General features: G+C 42.2%; 1 protein-coding gene across 1 annotated transcript in view; it reads right to left on the bottom strand.

Moving 5' to 3' along the window:
- mmd (mind-meld) overlaps positions 1–20182 on the bottom strand; it is a 1436357-nt gene that overhangs the window by 227668 nt on the left and 1188507 nt on the right. The window lies entirely within an intron of this gene.

Below are 20182 nucleotides of genomic sequence, written 5' to 3'. Positions count from 1 at the left end.
GTGAATGAGGGAAATTTGATGATTAAGTGTCAAACTTTCGATAACAAAATATAAGACACATGAAATCCAAGTGTATCACAATTGAATATATAGTGTTCGGGAATAATATCTATTATATGATTCACACATGAAATGCATGTGTTTCACAATTTGCGCAAATTGAAGTGTGGAACACATGAAGGTAACGTGTGGATTTTTTTTAAGTGTGTAATGAGAATGGGATGAATGTAAATAGGGTAGAGCGCTACTTCGTCGTAATCGCCCATTTCCGTTCTATCAATCAGAAAAGATCAATAATAGCGTATTGATTTCACCGTACACAAATAGGTTTGTTCCGATGCGTTAGTTCATTAGCTACAATATAAATCCTGTTAGAGCGCATTGTATGAATATTTACGCTCATTGTTCTCAAAACAAAAGGAGCGCTCCTTGCGCATCCCCTTTTTCTACGTTTATCCATATGACAAAGAAAATCTAATGGCATTTCAGTGCGTTAGGACGGAATTGCAACTCGTAGGACGAATCTAGAATCAAGAAGCAGTATTAGATTTAAAACAATATCTCAACAATTTGTGACTCTTTATCAAATCTAACGATACGTATAGAAAGGTGAATAAATTTAAAAGTCATCTTTGACATAACTATTCCATTTTTTGTTCAAACCCGTTCAGTAAAGGGAGGGTTGTGCTTAGTAGGACGGAAATTAGATCAAAAACCCTGTAGGGAAATGCAAGCTGATTTCGTTCACACGAAGTTCTCCTGGAATTACGTTAACGAGCAGCGCAAAGAGTCTGGCCTACCATCGTCAAAGATGTTCAACGGAGAAGTTGCTTCCACATCTCAGGAGATCTGTCGTTTGTTTTCAGGCAAGTTTGCCTGATGAGATATTAACCGACGACCACGTTACCCTAGCAGCTAGTAATATACCACTCTCCGGCCAAGCGTTGGGTGCAATTGACATCGACGTCGAGATGATTTCCACTGCCGCACAACAACTTAAGGGGAAGCTCACCGGCCCAAAAATAAAAAAATATTTTCGGTACGTTTTTATTTTTCTAAAAATGTTGGGAAAAATTATCAAAAATCCAAGAAAATCAGTTTCTCCCTTAGATTTTTGTCAAAAATTACATGCAAAAAAAAATTTTCTATCCCATCATGAAAAAAAAATTGGACTCTCAGTAAAACCGAAAAGTTGATGTTTTGTGGTTTTTTGAGTCCAACTTTATGCCATAATGACATATAAAACATGTTTTTGTACGTGAATTTTCTTTAAAAAATTAGAAAAAATGTGATTTTTTTAGATTTTTGATATATTTTTTTAGAAAAATCAAAACGTAATTATTTTTTTCGAAGCGGTGAACTTCCCCTTAAGTCGTCCTTCAACCCAGGACCCGATGGTGTCCCATCAGTATTTCTGAAGAAGCATATCGCCAGCTTGCTGACACCGTTGCAGCATCTATTCCGCATGTCTATCTCGAGTGGTATATTTCCATCTTGTTGGAAGTTTGCACATATGTTTCCTGTTCACAAAAAGGGAAACAAACGGGACGTGGATAATTACCGTGGAATTACATCGTTGAGCTCAGTTTCGAAGTTATTGGAGTTAGTCACCATGGAGCCCCTGCTCTCTCATTGTAAGCAGTATCTAAGTAGTGATCAACATGGCTTCGTTTCCGGTCGTTATGTCACGGAGAGCATGACAGAACGGGCTCAAACAGACGTAATTTACACCGAATTGTCGGCTGCATTCGATAAACTGAAGCATGCAATTGCGATTGCTAAATTAGACAGACTCGGGGTAAATGGCAACCTCCTGCGATGGTTTCGCTCTTATCTCAGTGATCGCCAGCTGATGGAAACCGTTGGTGAATGTCAGTCTGCTACTTACCCAGCCACGTCAGGGATACCTCAAGGAAGTCACCTAGGCCCGTTGATTTTCTTGTTGTACTTTAACGACGTGAATCTGGTCCTCGAAGGCCCTCGTCTATGGTATGCAGATGATCTTAAAATCTATAACCGGATCCGTTCTATCGATGACTGTCACTTACTCCTATGCCAGCTCGAAGCGTTTGCTAACTGGTGTAACTTGAACCGAATGGAGGTCAACCCCGCGAAGTGTTCAGTGTTATCACCTTCTCTCGCAAGAAGAAACTGATCATGTTCAATTATGTAGGAGAAAAGTTGGCTTCGGCAATACCTTAACCTTTTATCGTCAGGGGGTAAACAACGTCCTTGAGAGCTCAATTTTGGCATGTGGATACATTGTGTTTCAGAGCAACTATTGGCCAAATTTGAGTGTTCTAGGACTTTGTTTACCCCCCTGACGATAATAGGTTAAGGTATTGCCGAAGCCAACATTTCCCCTACTTCAGGAAACAACTATCAGCCGTGTCAACCACGTAAAAGACCTGGGAGTTATTCTGGATTCCCAGTTAACGTATAAGCAACACATCTCGTGTATTGTCGACAAGGCGTCAATATCTTTGGGATTCATTTTCAGGATTGCAAAGATTTTTTTTCCGATACATATATATTGTCTCAAATCGGTATACTGTTCCCTGGTTCGGTCCACCCTGGAATATTGCTCTGCAGTATGAAACCCAAGCTATAACAATGGTGCTGAAAGAGTTGAGTCCGTTCAGCGTCGATTTCTTGGATTTACTCTGAGGAAGCTGCCTTGGAGAAACCCTTTTCGTCTACCCATTTATGAAACGGCGCCGGTGGTGTAGTGGTAAGCGTGATTACCTCTCACCCCAACAGGCCTGGGTTCAATCCCAGTCGGCGCCACCGGGATGTTCTGAGGCATAACATCTCTGGTCACGCCTTCCTTCGGATGGGAAGTAAAGCCGTTGGTCCCCGGTTCATGAGTTGATGGGTCGATAGGTAGGGTCCAGGTGTGGGAGCTGCCTTCCTGGCACGTCGGTAGTATTGGTGCTCAGCACGGAAAACAAGATCGACGGAAAAAACAAACCAAAGGAAAAAAAATACCCAGTTATGAAAGTCGATGTTAACTGATTGATCTGGAGCTTCTACGTACTCGGAGAGACACTTCGTGGGCCCTGTTCATCGCGTATATTTTACAGGGTAGAATGGATTGTTGTACAATCCTGGAGAAGATAAACGTGAACGTCCAACCCCGAGCGCTGCGAAATAACGCTCTGTTAAGATTGCCTCAGCATTGCACTAACTATAGCATGAACGGTGCTATAGACGGCCTTCAACGTGTGTTCAATCGAGTTTCTTCAGTGTTCGATTTCAACCTGACACGGGAGATGCTACCCCGGCGCTTTTCCCGTATTTTCTCTGACGCAGTAAACCGTTGAATGACCATGTATTTTATTGTATTGTGTGTTTTAGTTAGCTGGACTATGTATTTTAATGTTATTCACTTAAACATCATTGGGGCTACATTCAGCTTGTTGATGTAAATTAATAAATAAATAAATAAATAAATCAACACGTAGGTGCACCATCGTCAACAACCAAAATACATTTGGACCTGTGCCTCTGGAGCGAGTATCCTCGATAGGCGACCTTGAAGTAACTATTGATTCAAAGCTGAAGTTCAACGAACATATTGCACTCATCACGGACAAAGCAATCACGGTTCTCGGATTCATTCGGTGCTATACCTGTCAGTTCGCCGTCACATACAATGTCCAGGAAACTTTGTTTTGCGTTCCAGCTTGTTAAGGCCGACTAAAAGTAAATTGGTACGCCCCTCGCGCGCCGCTAGCACGCCTCTAGTGTTGGGAATCAAACATCTTTGACAGTGGTTTGTTTACACTTCTATGGAGAACAACTGGTGCAAGTTTGATCAAAGTAGTCGATCGCGTTCAGAAATAACGACAAATGGAACTCGAAAGAATAAAAAATATTGTGCACAAACACCTGGAAAATCTGAAGTGGTCCGGTTCCAAGCTGGCTAAAGTGCTGAAGATGCCGAAAACAGCAGTTTGTCGAGTGCCCAAACCCTGAGCGTGGAAAGGAATCAGCGGACCTACGAAAAAACTGAAACCAGGCTAGGGGCAGATCACTTAAGGTGCATTTATTATAAGAAAGAAAAAAAATGCATTTTCCCAGTGCATTTTTTACTGTGTGTAGCTCTACGTGACACCTCTCACCAACACCAATGATTTTGGATGTTGCCAGCAGGAGTTTCTGGACGTTTCAACGGATTTTTCTTGCCTTCTCGGTGAAGTACATTCTGCATGATTTCGAAGACGATTCTAGCTGCTGCCAACGAAGGTTCTAGGAACTTTGTCTTATTCCGATAAAGGGTTCATCCACTAGGATTACGTTTGACTCGGTTTGACTACATTGGGCTACATTAAGTCTGTTGATATTGACAAATAAAGTAATTACAATTACATAAAGTATGGCCCATTAAAAGATGCAAAATTTCGATGGCGTTTCCTTGCGATCTTGGTTGACGAGGTTCTATACGGATGCGGTGGCGATTTATGATGCTGCCAGCGGAGGTTTAAGGAAATTTTAACGGAGTTTTCTCGCGTTCTCAGCGGAGGAGGTTCTGCACTAAGTATATTGGTGGAGTTTTCTATTTCTGCCAGCGGATATAACAGATTCGACCAAAGTAGGTCACTCCGCACACCAATCTTGGGTCAAATTTTTTCTCAGTGTGCCGCAGGTGTGCTGCAGGTATGCCGATTGTGCCGGCAGTGCCGGTCATAGAGCAAGCTGTGATTTTTTTTGTAAAATATGAATACTATGGTATATTTGGCAACCCAGTATTTCTGACAGCATGAATGTTTTGGTTTGCAATCGCAAGGATAACAGCGATCTAGCGACAATCACGGAGGAATGCTGGTGAGATGGCCCGTGAGCGATCTCAGCCGTCCAACAGGACACAACGAAGATAAAAATCCGGAGAGCTTTACGGTGCTGTGCGAAAAGTCCATCTTTTTCCTGACCAGCAAGAAGAAGATCGACTTCTTGAAGCAGATTGAGAAGGACGGTGAGGAGGGCATTCCGTCCGTGAAGCTGTTGGTTTGGGCTAAGAACGACAAAGAGAAGGCCAATTTTGAAAAGCTGCTGAAGGCGATCAAGAGATCCACGGATGGCAAAACTTTGGGCGTCTTCTCCAAGGACAACTTCCCGGGTGAATTCTGTGAATCGTGGCGAGCCTTCTTCAAGGACAAGTTGGACATGTGCTACACGGCGATTATCCAGTCGGGTGGCAATTACAGCTTGAAGTTCAGTGCATTCAGCGACAAGAACTATCTGCACTTCGGATCGATCATCTGTGCTCTAGTCAATCCGACGGAAACGATTCAGCAGCACTACACCTTTCTGCTCAATCTGGAAGAGGAACTGCTGAAGGTGATTATTCCGGGCAAGAAGCTCCCGGAGGTTATCGACGTCGGAATGGATTATGCCAAGATGGAGGATCCCAAGCTAAGACGTTCGGTTTTGCCATCGGAGTTCCGGGAGAATTCGGTCATAGTACCTCAACCAGTGAAATTCGGTTCTAATTAGCTTACATTTTTTTTTATTATATGCTACAAAAATCGAGCAAATCGAAAATAAAACTACTCTTTTACTTCATTCTAATTTGAACAGAAATCTCACTTGAAATTTACATACGTCGCATCGGTGGTAAGGCCACAGTTTTTACTCTTCACCGCCATCAAAGCATATCCATCGTTGCCCCAGTAGTTGAACCAGGAGTACTTGATTAGCCAGTAATATTTTCCTTTGAGTTTTCCGTATACAACCACCACCACTGCATGATCCAATACATCCAAATTGTTCTTGCATTTCGGATCGTAGCACACTACAGTTGCGTAGTAGCTGAAAGACTTATGACTCGGAAGCCTCCATTTCTAATTTAAATGTGAACCGAAAATAGAATTGCTGATCTGAATTCCTCTAGTATATTCAATTAGAGTATGTTTCTGAAATACACAGTGAAACAGCACGTAATGTTGTGATGAACTTCAATGACAGCTGTCCAGCAGTGCTCCCATTTTATTTAATGAACAATCCAATGCCTTTGAGATTGTGCCGATGGACGTGCCCAAGCAGTGCCGAACCTTCTTTCGGCACACTGTGCTGAGTGACTTACACCTTGGATTCGACGGAGTTTTCTCGCATTCACGGTGGTGATTTTCGGTGCTGCCAACGGTAGTTTCAGGAAATACACGGTATTTTCTCGTGTTTTAGGTGGAGAAGCTTCCCCAGAGATTTCCTATGCCGTCAACGGAGGTTCTACGGAATTTCAACGGAGTTTTGGGTGATTTTGATGTTGGCAGGGGAAATTCTTCTGTACGATTTCGTTGGAGATTTTCTTTGCTGCCGGAAAAGGTTGCAGGGAGATTTTCGTGAATTCTCTACTCCGAGTTTTCTTTTCGTGTGTTTGTTTATCTTCGCCTCGATGCATGTATGTATGTATAGGTGTCACCGAAAAAGCGCAAGCTTTGTTTTGATGTTCACATCCCACTGAATGGTTGATGCAAACGATGGAAATTAAACGAATTTGATTTAAACTGAATGCATATTCAATGAGCATTCTAAAAGTGACACTCCCCTAGGAACCAGGGATCGTCAGTTGCGCAGCAAGGTATTGAGGTGCGTTAAGGCCAACCCCGGTCTTTCGATCCAAGATGTGGCCAGAAGGTACAACGCCAACTTTTAAACGGTGTGGAACATCCTTGCCAGGGAAGTATACAAGTCGTACAAAGCCAGTAAACATCCGAACCGGCACATGAAGCAGGATTCCGTGGCCAAAAAGCGTGCAAGGCTCTTGTACGACCGTGTTTTGACGAATCACAAGGGCTGCACTTTGATCAATGACGAAATAAACGTCAAACTCGATTTTAAGCAGCTTCCCGGTCAAAAGTTTTAGATCGCGACTGGACGTGGAAGATTCAAGTTCGTGTTTGCCGACAAGTTCGCGAAGAAGGCCATGATTTGGCAGCTATGACCTGAAAACGAAACCATTCGTCATATCCTCGACGATGACATTCCAAGTTTACATCGAAGAATGCCTGAAAAAGCGTGTATTGCCGTTAATTCGCATGCATAGGGGCCAAGTCATCTTTTGGCCTGATTTAGCCAGCTGCCACTACCACAAGGCGGTTCTGGCGTGGTATGCTGCCAACAAGATCGTTTTTGTCGCCAAGCTAATTAATTCTCCGAATTTCCCGGAATTTCAACCAATCGAAAAATACTGGGCAATTTCAAAACAGCGACGGGGCAGTCAAGGACATCCAGCAAATGTGGGAAAAATGGAAGAAATGCGCTGATTCCGTGTCCGTTTACACTGTGCGGGCGCTGATGGGCTCCATCAAAAGGAAGGTTCGAGATTTCGTTCGAACTGGAGAAATGAAACCATCTAATGCTGTAGCTTTGAAGTTTTAATATAAGTACTGCACACTTAGAAAAAATCATGTAAATTTAGGTGCTCTGAGAGTGACATATACGAGCGTCAATTTTAACATAAATTTGAATCATAACAGACGCGAAATATAGTCCAATCAAACGCACTTTTCGTCGAGCAACGAACTTTTCAGTCTCGGAGCACCTAATTTTACATGACATGTTTGTTTACGTCTCATTTTTTATGTCAAAGACGGATTCCCTCACGTGTAAAATTAGTTATTTTTAAGTGTGTGTAAAGCAACCATTAATGGACTTTTAAACTTATTGAATCACGAATTACAGGTCTTTTTGTGCGCACCAATTTACTTTTAGTCAGTCTTCTTGGTATACGCGGCTTCCGTTTGGGCACCTCATCACGCATCGCTAATCATCAGAGTCGAAAACTCTTTATTCGTTTTGCTCTACGTAATCTCCCATGGAATGATCCGCTGAGGCAGGTTTATGCCGCTCGCTGCATGCTCATTCACTTGGAAACCTTACGCGAGAGACGCACGAATATTCATCAATTCCGTGACAACATCGATTGTCATCAGATTTTACAGGACATCCCGCTGTACGTTCGACCACGACAGCTGAGAAATTCACAGCTCATCGCTGTACCTACTCACTGGACTGGTTATGGCTACAATTATCCCTTCGATGCCTGTCTGAGAGCTTTCAATGCAACTGGTGCTGATTTTGACTTTGTGGAATTAAATAGGATTAAGGAATCGTAAGGAAAATAGAATAGTCTGTACGATTCATTCGAAGACGAACAAACATGTGGGCTATCTGAGGCCCACATCTGTAGTTATATTTCCTTAATGAGCTATGCAACTATGCTACATTGTAATATTGCAAACCTCCTTTGAATTACGCATTTAGATTTATAATGATTTCACCTGTCTATCTTCGTCACAATCTCCAATTACAAAACAAAGGAATCAAATCCTACCCCGGCGCAATAAGAAATTTAAACACATTCCGCCCTCTACGTGCCATTTCGAACGAATGGATGAAATTTCCGAGTGAAAAGCTTCGCACCAGTACGTGATTTCCGTTCGTTTTGAAGCCACCTCGCAGATTGTTTTCCCGCGTATTTGCTGATTAAAATTATCGCCCAGCGCCTTCGGCCAAACGAAGGAATGTTGATAAACGAACTTTCCTTTGCAGTGTTATCTGCTTCCCCCGCAGTCTCATTCCCATTTTTCCGACAAATAAATAATACGATTAATTATATCGATTGCTGCGAGGCACCACCGAGAGATGATTTCGGAAATGAGCTGCTTTCAAGTGGCTTCTGACAGTTTTCAGCTCAAGGGCTACCAGGTGTAGTGGTGTTTAGTTTCCGACTCGCTGCATCCCGACAAATGCTGATCAATCATTAACTAGAGTCAATTTCATCGCTCGCCGGTGAACTATGACCAAACGAAACAAAGCCAAACCAATTAAGTCCGTCGGAACTCGTAAAGTTATCAGTCATAAATTACCTCCCCTGCCACGGTTTTCTTGATCTCCGACTTGGTAACTGGAACGGGTGGGGGATTCGCTCGTGTAGCAACCGGAAAGCATGCCGTGGCAAAAATATTTATCTTTCATCCGCCTGGAGGGAGAAGAATCAGCCGGCACAGAGAAAAACTTGGAAACGAACCGAGTGGTAGGAGCAAAAGCTAATAAACGCACCAAAAGTACCTTAATAAACTCTCATCAAGGCTACTAATAAGGAACCCATTCAATAACAACAACAACAACAAGAACGACGACCGGTCCGGCAAGTTGGAATCTTTCGAATCATTTCGATGATGGTTATGATGATGGAGAAGGGGCGCCAGGATGGGGTGAGAAACTGCTTTCACTGACGTGCAAACATTAGGCTTATAATTAGTAGCACCCCCAGTAGTCGCCCATTTGCTCACCTTTATGCTTTGTCAGCTATAGCGCGGAAAAGGAAGGGAGAAGGCTTACAGGAGGAACCTGAGGAAGAAAGGAATTTCAGCATCGCTTCATTGAGCCTGGCCCGGGGACTTTGCTCTAAAGTGGATTACGTCCACTGCCACTTGTAAGGGCGGGTCTTGCCTTTGGAAGGATAATTTTTATTTATGCCACTCAGGGGCATTCTCGATTCATTTGTGGGGAAGAGTGAGGCTTGTCGGGCTGTGATTTAATTTGCTGCTGGGGTACGGTTCCGTAGCTAGGGGTGGAACGACAGAGCGTTAAGGGAAAAAGAAATGGAAACTCGCATTTGGACCAAATCTTTCGGCTAATTGTCCATTCGGTAAATTGGGCTGTTCCATTTTTCGTTTTTATATGTTGTGCCTTTAATTAACCCCTTGTTACGTCACTGGCGACACGCAGATCACCTAAAAATTGATCGCTTTTAAGGCGGAGCTGGTTTTGCACTTTGTCTCGTAGCTCTTGGGCTGCGATAATCACTGGAAAAATCAGAAGCTATTTCATGAAAGAATTTCCCACCGCACCAGATTGACGCCAGGAGAGGCGGAGGAATTTTGCGCATTAGCAAAATTCCCGGAATGCTTTATGAGATGGTGTCGTCGGAGGTCAAGCCACTTGTTTACGATGATGATACTTTCCGGCCAGGTCGAATGCTCACCTCTCCACCCGGTTGGTGCACTTCAACTTTTTCACGCTACCCCAGTGAAAACAAATTATCCAAATTAGCAAGCCTATCGCATAGCGCACATGCTTCCCGACTCGGCCCGACTCATAACTTTATTAGTCCAGCTGCAAACCTAATTTTCAATTTTCATCGAATTCCAACCGCATGGCCAAGCCGAGCCAAGCCAAGCGCCATGCACCAACATTCGCAATTATTTGCAACAGCAGCAGCAGCAGCAGCAGCATCATAGCAACGCATCACATATACCTACCCATCACCACCACCGCCGCCACTTTCGTCAAACTTTCCAGTTCATCGACAAAATGTCCAAGGTATTTGATTTTCATAATTGGGCTGTGGGATGGCCAACGGACGCAGGGTTTCACTTTGCAAAATTGCTTTCTCCGCACTACTGCTGGCTTTTTCGACGACAAGACCATCATACTACGGTCACGATATTTGGTGATGACTGGACTATTGACTGGCGGAGCAATATTTCCCAGGAACGGGCTTCGGTTCTGCCAATTAGCAAGATTGGGCAGCGATAATAACTTGATTATCTGCGATGCTGTTGATATGCTGGTGCCGGATTGACCAACCGGACCGAGAGAGACCATCAAGCAAAGCTTTGGAAAATTGAGAATGGATCGACGTTGACCGCCGCCACCCGGATCGGGGGCGGTAGTGGCGCACTCTTGGGATTCCACTCCAAATGGAATACAACTTAGTACGGACTGCATGCAGTTGAAAATATTGTGGGATATGGGTTGCGTTTTCGGCCGACTGGGCGGATGTCATGGTGAGTTCATTTCTATGGTTTTGTTTCTGTTGATGTGCTTCGTCTAACATAGCCATACTTGTCTATCTATGTAGATGAAAGATTTTTTGACTACTCGAAGTCAAGCCATACCTACTTTGAATATATTGTCGTTTTCGGTAAAAATTTACAAAGGTTACAATCCAACTATCCCAATCGTTAGATTTACTCCTCAAAACTATCTACATACACACTTAGAAAAATTTAGATACTCTGAGACTGACATATACGAGCGTCAATTTTGACATAAATTTGATTCATAATAGACGTGAAATTCAGCTCAATCAAACGTACTTTCGAACTTTTTAGTCTCGGAGCAGTTAATTCTACATGCCAGGTTTGTTTACGTCTCATCCTTTATGTAAAAGATGAATTCGGTCACTTGTAAAATTAGTTATTCCTAAGTGTGTACGGTGAATACAAAGGGGCTATTCATAAACCATGTAGACACTTTAGGCAGGAGGTGAGGGGTCTGGTAAGTGTGTACGGTCCATACACATTTCAAAATAATTTCCAAAGTAGGCAAATAACTGATCATCGTAGAATTTTAGAAAGTTTCCTCAAATTAGGGAACTTCCGAAAATTTCAGAGAACTTCCTATAAATCAGAAAGCGAACTATAAGCTTAGATAATTTCCGAGACATTCCGCGAACCTCTTATAGAGTTACTAAAAGTTCAGCAATCCATCGAGTAGTGCAGAGAGCGTTCGAGAAGTTCACAGCACATTCGAGTAATTCTGTAAATATCCGAGAAGTTCTGTAAACTTTTGAGAAGTTTTGTTAAATTCCGAAAAGTTATTTGAGTTTACTAGATGTTTTGGTATGTTCAAAAACTTCAGAGAATTGCCAGGGATTTCAGAGATCTTCCGAGATATTTTACGAGGTTCAGACTCAGATCAATATTTTTGACGTAGGACTACGTCTGTGATTTATATGTGGGGGTACACTTTGTGAAAACCGAAAATGGAACATGTAACGAAGTTATGAAAGATTTTGAACGTTAATAACTCAGTTGTCCCTGGACCAATTTCAACAATGTTATGACCAATCGATCAAAAATATTTCTACGCATCGGTAGAAATGCTTCCGATTTTGGATTTTCAACAAGAAACCGATTGAAAAGGTGGTAAATGTAATGCATTGTCCAAAAGCGTTGAAATTCCAAACAAATCCACCAATTACGTACATGCATATGCTGCTTCCCCAACACAGTCATCAGATAATCGTTTCTAGTCGAAACATATCGATGTAGCATTGCTGCTACCCAACGCTGTCATCAGAGAGTCGTTAGTAGACGAAACAAGTTGAAGTGGCATTTGCCTTCGATCTTCGGGCGTGTGCGAATAGGGAGGATGCAATTGCGTAAAGTTTTGCACACTCATTGCCATATTCAGAACCACACACAGCCAACGACCAAACAAAATGCTCTCCAGAGTTGTAATCTTGTAACCGAACATGGAAGCAGGGGTGCAAGTGATTTTGATCGATTCTCTTCATCGACTTTCTGTTTGTTAATCACTCGACGACAGATACATTCACTGATACATTTGTTGTTCTGGATGATAGATGAGCATTGCAGCAATAGTGCGAAATAGGTTAGTGAAGCCATGGTCATCAAAAGAGGAAATCGATGAATAGAATTGACTTTCATCCTTCTGTGTCTAAGCCTATTCATTCAGTCGTCGTCATAGCAATGACAACTAGCATAGCACCAGTTATTCGATTATCGATGAGTCGTAAAGATTTCTAGATCGATGAGTCGAATAGATTAAATATTTATCGTATTTTAAATTATTCGAGCGCGTAGCCGACATCCCTTCTGAATTCTACTCGTTTGATTTAGCGTATTTGAGAAAATGCATAAAAGTACTAATTTATATGAACAGACATTGAGAAGAACCATGACGTGAAACAGGATCATAAATTCGACGAAAAAAGTGTAAAGCGGCTTTCTGCTAAAGGCTAAGATTTACCAGCTTGTTGAGAGAAGGAGTTTAACGAGAGAAAAAACTAAAAGGGGAGGAGCTTTAGCTGGGTGGACACTGATATTCTGCAGCCTTCCAACATGTCGCAGACACCAGTTCAACTCCTGTCCAGCTGCAGACGGGCCGAGTCTCTTGCGGGTGCCCAATCAATGAACCGAAGAATATGGGATTGTCCGGTCCGATTTTCTGATCCAGCTGCCTACATGTCATCATCATCTTCCAAAGGCTTTACTACCATCGGCCCTTTTCAAGGCCACCAAGATTTTCCAAAAGAGTTAAATTTTTGAACATGTCCCAACTAAAATTCATATCAAAGGTTCTTTTCAGGGCAATCATAGTCACACTAAAGAGTATAAACAGAGAGAATCCCGCTCAAATCCCAATTGCTACACAAAACACAAGCTCCTGCTGCAGTTAACAAATAACATTTATTATATAAGCAGCAGCAGTTCACTTATAGATCTAAATACGAAATGTAGGTTCTAGAGTGGGCTCAAAAGAAAGAGGCAGTTAATCAAACCCCATTAGTACCCTTAATTCAAATAATGCTGCAACTCACACAAAACAAACTACAGAAGTCTATTCATCGTCCTCTATAGTCGGTCTGCAACAATGTTCCCCACCGGTTCCATTTCTTTCCGGTCGCTGATAGACCGTTGCTTTTGACAGCATGATAGTCTAGGTTTCTGGTTTGCCTTTGAGGTCATTATATCATAGTATTATCATCCTATGAACATAAAACACGAACATTTCGCGCACCCACCACTTCCCGCGTCATCCTCAATCCGATTTATCCTTGCGATTTCAAACCAAGGTGTCAGAAATACCAGATTGCCGGAATGGGTATTTTTCAAACAATCACAGCTTGCTCTATGATCGGCACAAACGGCACACCTGCGCACACTTGCAGCACACTGACAAAAATGATGATCCAAGATTGGTGTACGAAGTGACCTACCCCTTGAAAATTTCACAGTTGTGAAAACTTCAGCAAAACAGAATAGACCGAGCATTTATTATAACTTCCAAGAAGTTGGGATAACTTCTGTCGAGATGAACTTCGTGAAGTTCATAGAACGTCCTTGGAGTTTGTAGAACTTCCCAAAAGTGCACAGAACTTCAAAAAAAAAAGTCATAGAGCTTCAGAAAAGTTCATTTATCTTCCGAGAGCCTTAACTAGCTTCCAAATGGTTTTCAGAGCTTTCAAGAAGTTCTAAAATAGAGGAAATGGCTCTAATGTTGGCCTATGGATCTAAGATTGGGCCCATCGCTTAAAAATCTGCTTTTTATCAATTTTATCTTAATGAACGCGTCATTGGGACGATACTGACGGATATTTTTGGTCGCTATTGAAAATTTAGTCGATTTCTGAATTTATTTATGGGCTCAAATTAGGGGCATTTAGGCCGAAATTAAATCCATTTCTCCTATTTAGATATGTTCACAAAGCTTCAAAGAAATTCGAAAAGCCTCCAAAAACTTTTTAACATCCAAGAATAGCGGATTTTTTGAGTAGTTCACAGACCTTTCGAAAAGTTCAGAATTTTTTCATTAAGTCTAGAGATTTTTCACGCTTTACATGATTTGTTTTCCATCGTTCTTGTTTCCCGTACTGAGTACCAATGCTACCGACGCCAGGGAGGCAGCTCTCACACCTGGACTCTGCCCAATGACCCATCAACTCAAGAACCGGGGACCAACGGCTTTACTTCCCTTCCGCGGCTTTACTTCCCTACTGATCAGAGATTGTATGCCTCAGAGGGGGCGCCGACTGGGATTAAACTCAGGCCCTTTGGAGTGATAGGCAGTCACGCTTACCACTACACCACCGGCACTGCTCTTAGGAGCAGTTCCACGCCAACTGTCGAATTGATTTTGTTTTCTCTCTTCGCATTCCATGAATCATCGCATAATTCTCACGCCACTTTTCAAATAGACCAAATGTTACATTGGTTACCATTTTTTGAAAATCGAAGTTGAAGTTCGACAGATTATTATTTTAACTGTTTAGAAACAATGCATTTTGCAATACTATTCCTAATGTAGTCAGTGAATAATAACGTTGAAAATTCAGTAGAAACGTTAAAATCACAATTTTACTTTGAATTTTATTCTGCATTATAGAAAAAAAGCCACATAGGACGTTTTGAATTGTCAAGTTGTACATCGGATACGTCACATTGGACGATTTTTCTTAATGACATAATCAATGAGTGTTGCATTGGACGTTTTGTCTACATGATACTAAATTCCCTTTCACAGATTTCAGAGTAGAGTACCTAAATTTAGATTGGCTCCGCCTTTAAATGAATGACCGAAGTAACAATCATGTACCCATCATTTCAAACTGTACATTGGACAATGTTTGACCAATGATTATCCTAAATAAATGAAAGTTAATTTGGATGGGTGTTTTTGTATCACATGCAATGATACAAGAGCAAAAGTTTGTATCGCTTAACTCGATTTGTTTACAGATGCATGGGCTAACTGTCAAAAAACCTGAAAACGTATCCATTGTGCGCCGGCCTTAAGTTTGTGCCGGAACTCAACCATTTTGTCTCACGTTTAATTTTTCAAAATGACGTGTTCGGTATTTTAAAAAAAATCATAGCACGAAAATGACGTTTGGGAAAAAGTTGTAGGAAACTGGATTGCCTTTTTAAATTTTTGCTTTAACAAAATTACAAATTTTCATCAACAAATTGAAAAAATAAGTTTGATATAGGGTAGATGAAGCAGTTCCTATACGTTCTTATTATATGGGATCATCATGGGCCATTATTGGAACACTCTATTGGGAACGTATAGCTGTAACTGGTACGTCTATCTTTTAACAAAATTAGAAGAATGACATCTTTGTTGTTTATCCTTGCGACGGTATTGGGGTCTTTTTAGGCCCAAATGCACGTTTCAATTGACTGTATATCAGGAATTCTAAGCCTAACGATCTTGAAATTTGATGAATTTTCCTAACTTACATCATCTTACGCACATGAAATCGGCCAATCAGGAGCTGGTTCACGGTTGACAGAAAAGTGGTTCATTTTCGCCCCCGTATCATCTCTTCTTTTAGGGTGAATCCAGTGCGTTCAATAAGGAAAATGTCAAAGGAACACGGGATCAGTGACTTTACGGCATAGTAGATCGTAGAGGATGATTGCGGGGCAAAGTCGAGGGCACGGAAAAAAAATCACATGATTACCAACCGCATCCGGGAGCTACGAGTCGAACGATGCAAGAAAATCTTGAACTTCCTTAAGCGAACAAATCCGGTAATCCTGTTCACCGACGAGAGCATGTTTACCGTCTATCCCGTATCAAATTCCAGAACCGTCCGGTATATTAGTTCTCTTCCGGCAACAGACGTGACCGACGAGCACAAGAACGTGTATCTGACCAAGCATCCTGCTAGCGTTATGGTGTTTGGATTGGTTGCTTCCAGTGCCAAAAAAATGGACCCGGTGTTCATTCCAGAAGACGACAAGGTCACTACGGAGATCTACATCGGGATTTTAAGTAAGTATGTGGATCCGTGGATCAAAGAATAGTACGGTCCGAAGCCAATTTTGTATTCCAAAAAGATGGGCCTCCGTGCCACACCTCGAACCGCACTCAGAAGTGGTTGCAGGAACATCTTCCGTTCTGGGCGAAGGATATGTGGCCGCCATCCAGCTCCGATCTTAAACCGCTGGATTACTCAATATGGCGCGTCATGAAGGCCAAGGCCTGTTCTAAACGCCATCCGAGTACAGCAAGCCTCAGACAAACATTGACCCATACCTGGAGATAAATGGATCCAGACTACATTATTAGAACCTGCCGTGCATTCCGGAAGCGTGTGGAGGCCGTAATTGCAGCAAGTGGAAACTTGATCGATGATTAACATAGTTTAAGACTCTGAGAAACATTCCCCCTTTGAATAAATAAAAAAAAACTCGAAGACGAAATTTTTTGAGAATTTTTTTAATTTGGACATTGCTTAATGGTGCAAACATTATCCCGCATACGGTACATGAAAGTTAATTACAACGCCACGTGTGCAGGTGGAGTAAACAGCGGAGCCTACGATACCCAATTTATTTTAGGTGAAATTGTGCCAAACAACCTTGAATTCAATTGTTGACAATCTTTCATTTAATTGCTGATTCTCGGAGGCGAACCACTGGTGCTGTTCTATATGTAAAACTACAGTTTGGCAGCTTTAAAACTGTCCCAAATTTTGAATGGCATTCAAGTTTTCTTTCATGGACCTATACTAGCTACATAACAAGAAATAAATGAGCATTACATATCGACCTCATAAAAATACCACTTTAGTAAAAACACATAATTTGGTATTTTGCCACAGTATTGAACACAATACAGCCACCACAACATATCTCTCATGAGTGTTTACATTATGCGGCCAGCCTATCGTCCGTAGTCATTCCTGTAAATCTTTAAATCACGTCTTCCCCGATTAAAAAGTGCTAATCCCGTCAACACATAGTGCACTACTCGATGGGCTATGCGCGAGTAGCACCCGTGCAGTCCAACTGCTCTCATCCAGGTATGTAATCTCTTTCTCTCTCTCTCTCTCTCTCTCTCTCTGAGTTTCTAGCCCATCCCTGCTGACAACCCTCATTGTAACGACTTTTGTTTTGACAGTGATGCAAAATTTCATGACACTCACGTGACACTTGTTTACGCATCAACCGACTATCGCTGACAGAACGTTTTGTCATGCAGTGAGAGGTAGAGGCATGGCAAACAACAATCACCAGTAATGGTCGCTGCTCACAGGAAAAACGTTACACTCGCTGCTGATGATGAAGAGCACAACGAAAACAGTGAAGTAGTCTTGAAAACTGTCACTGTAGAAGTCACGAAATGACTGATCAATGATCATACACCCAACCGGTGGATGTAAGATTCGCTTACAATTATGTGGGATTCATCATCAGAGGATGTACATAAGTGGAGACCGCATGAACCGAGGATGCAATATACCTAGCTGCGGTCCAATGCAAGAGAATTGGGGACCGAAAAATGTGGAGTGTATTAGTGAGTGAAATGAATTATGTCGAAAAAAAAAAAATTGGAAAAAGGTTGCCGACTGGGACTCGAACCAAGAACTGTGTGATTATCAGACCTGTACTTTATCCACTGCTCTTTCCATGCTTCTGAATATGGATAGCCTAAAAGCAAACAAGAAGCGCTCATTTCCTCTCACACTTGACTTCGTATGTTTTTTCTGCTGGAGAGATTCGAGGCAAGTGTGTGCGTCGTTCTGCCGTGTTATACATAAAAATCAAGGCAAATGCTTGCTTGTGTAAATGAAAGCACAGACAGAACACGAAATAAAAAAGGCAAAAAACCATTACATCGCCTGCAAGGTCAACTTCTAACATTCGCTGCGATGTTCATGAACAGAGGATGATAGGAAATGGAACTAACATTCATTGTAATAAATTTTTGGTTTGCGTGTAGTCACCCTTTTTCATCACTCTCAAATCGAACGCTCACTCAAGCTACGTACCAGTTTCTTTTGACAGTTGACAATGAAAGTTGGTCACTCACCGCTCCACTCAATCAGTTTAAAGGGTGATACGGTCAAAATTTGGTCAATATCAACTAGACGTATTTCTTTCAATTTTGCATTTAAAAAACCTGAACACCCCTCATTTTGAAGGTGTGTGTGTGTAGAATGTTGCTCCTATTTTGATTTTGGAATTCACTCTTCTGTTGTCAAAATGCCGTCCAAGCAAGAAGAGCAGCGTATCAAAATTTTGCTCGCGCATCGCGAAAATCCGAGCTACTCGCACGCAAAGTTGGCAAAATCGTTAAAAGTTGCCAAATCAACCGTTACAAATGTAATTAAAGTGTTTGGGGAACGTTTGTCGACAGCCAGGAAGTCTGGATCGGGGGGAAATCGAAAACCGGAAGCCGCTGAGACGACAAAGAGAGTTGCCGGTAGTTTCAAGCGAAACCCTAACCTCTCTCTCCGAGATGCCGCAAATAAGCTGGGTGTATCGTCTACAACCGTGCATCGAGCCAAAAAACGAGCCAGACTATCGACTTACAAGAAGGTAGTGACTCCAAATCACGATGATAAACAAAATACGACGGCCAAAGCGCGATCCCGGAGGCTGTACACGACGATGCTGACGAAGTTTGACTGCGTGGTAATGGACGACGAAACCTACGTCAAAGCCGACTACAAGCAGCTTCCGGGACAGGAGTTTTATACGGCAAAAGGAAGGGGAAAGGTAGCAGATGTTTTCAAGCACATGAAACTGTCAAAGTTCGCAAAGAAATATCTGGTTTGGCAAGCCATCTGTACCTGTGGCTTGAAAAGCAGCATTTTCATAGCTTCCGGGACTGTCAACCAAGAAATTTACGTGAAAGAGTGTTTGAATAAACGTCTGCTGCCTTTCCTGAAGAAACACGGTTGTTCCGTACTGTTTTGGCCGGATTTGGCATCTTGCCATTACGGTAAAAAGGCCATGGAGTGGTACGCCGCCAACAACGTGCAGGTGGTTCCCAAGAACAAGAACCCTCCCAACACGCCAGAGCTCCGCTCAATTGAGAAATACTGGGCTATTGTCAAGCGGAACCTAAAGAAGACCAAAAAAACTGCTAAGGGCGAGCAGCAGTTCAAGGCAAACTGGCTTTCTGCGGCGAAGAAGGTGGACAAGGTGGCTGTACAAAATCTGATGGCAGGGGTCAAGCGTAAGGCCCGGCAATTCGGATTTGGAAAAACGGAAGCCTAACTGAATATTTTTCCTGAATTTTATACTAATTGAACTTGAAAAAGAAATTTAATTTGATTTTTTAAATAAACGATTTCACCGATTTACACGCGTTTTCCCTTGACCAAATTTTGACCGTATCACCCTTTACACTTCATAGTGAGTGTCATCTCAGCAGCATTTTTTCTATCAATCAGTTTTGTTGACATTCGTGTACCTATTATTGATGATCTTCAAAACAACAATTATCATTTCTTGTTGGCTGTGTCACACTCAGTCTTGACGTCTCATCATCTAGTCACTCAGTCTAGACACTCAGGTTCCGAATGTCAGATATGAACGTCACTCTTTCGAAGGATTGTCAGATAGCTCAACAAGTCAGTCGGGGTTTAGTGTGGTGAGTGTTATCGATAAGATTCGTTTATTTATGCTTTGGCCTTTTCCTTGACAATCGTGAGATTTTGTGAAGACTTCTGCAGTACGATGATAAGAAAAAGCAAAACGACAGAAGAAAATGAAAACAATGGCTACGCATTCCAAGTTCGTCTCGGCAGGCGCGACTGTGTGAGTTACAAAAAAAGCAGCCAACATTAAACGGAATCTGTTCGGCTCACTTACCATCACACTCACATAAGCAAGCAAAGCAGCAA

Source organism: Ochlerotatus camptorhynchus, unplaced genomic scaffold (genome assembly GCF_037179485.1).
Source record: "Ochlerotatus camptorhynchus isolate MF236.1 unplaced genomic scaffold, CSIRO-AGI_Acam_v1.1 ptg000262l, whole genome shotgun sequence".
In the NCBI taxonomy this organism is placed as follows: domain Eukaryota; kingdom Metazoa; phylum Arthropoda; class Insecta; order Diptera; family Culicidae; genus Ochlerotatus; species Ochlerotatus camptorhynchus.
Note: the sequence above shows the minus strand (reverse complement) of the source record. Positions and strands in the feature narration are given on the sequence as shown.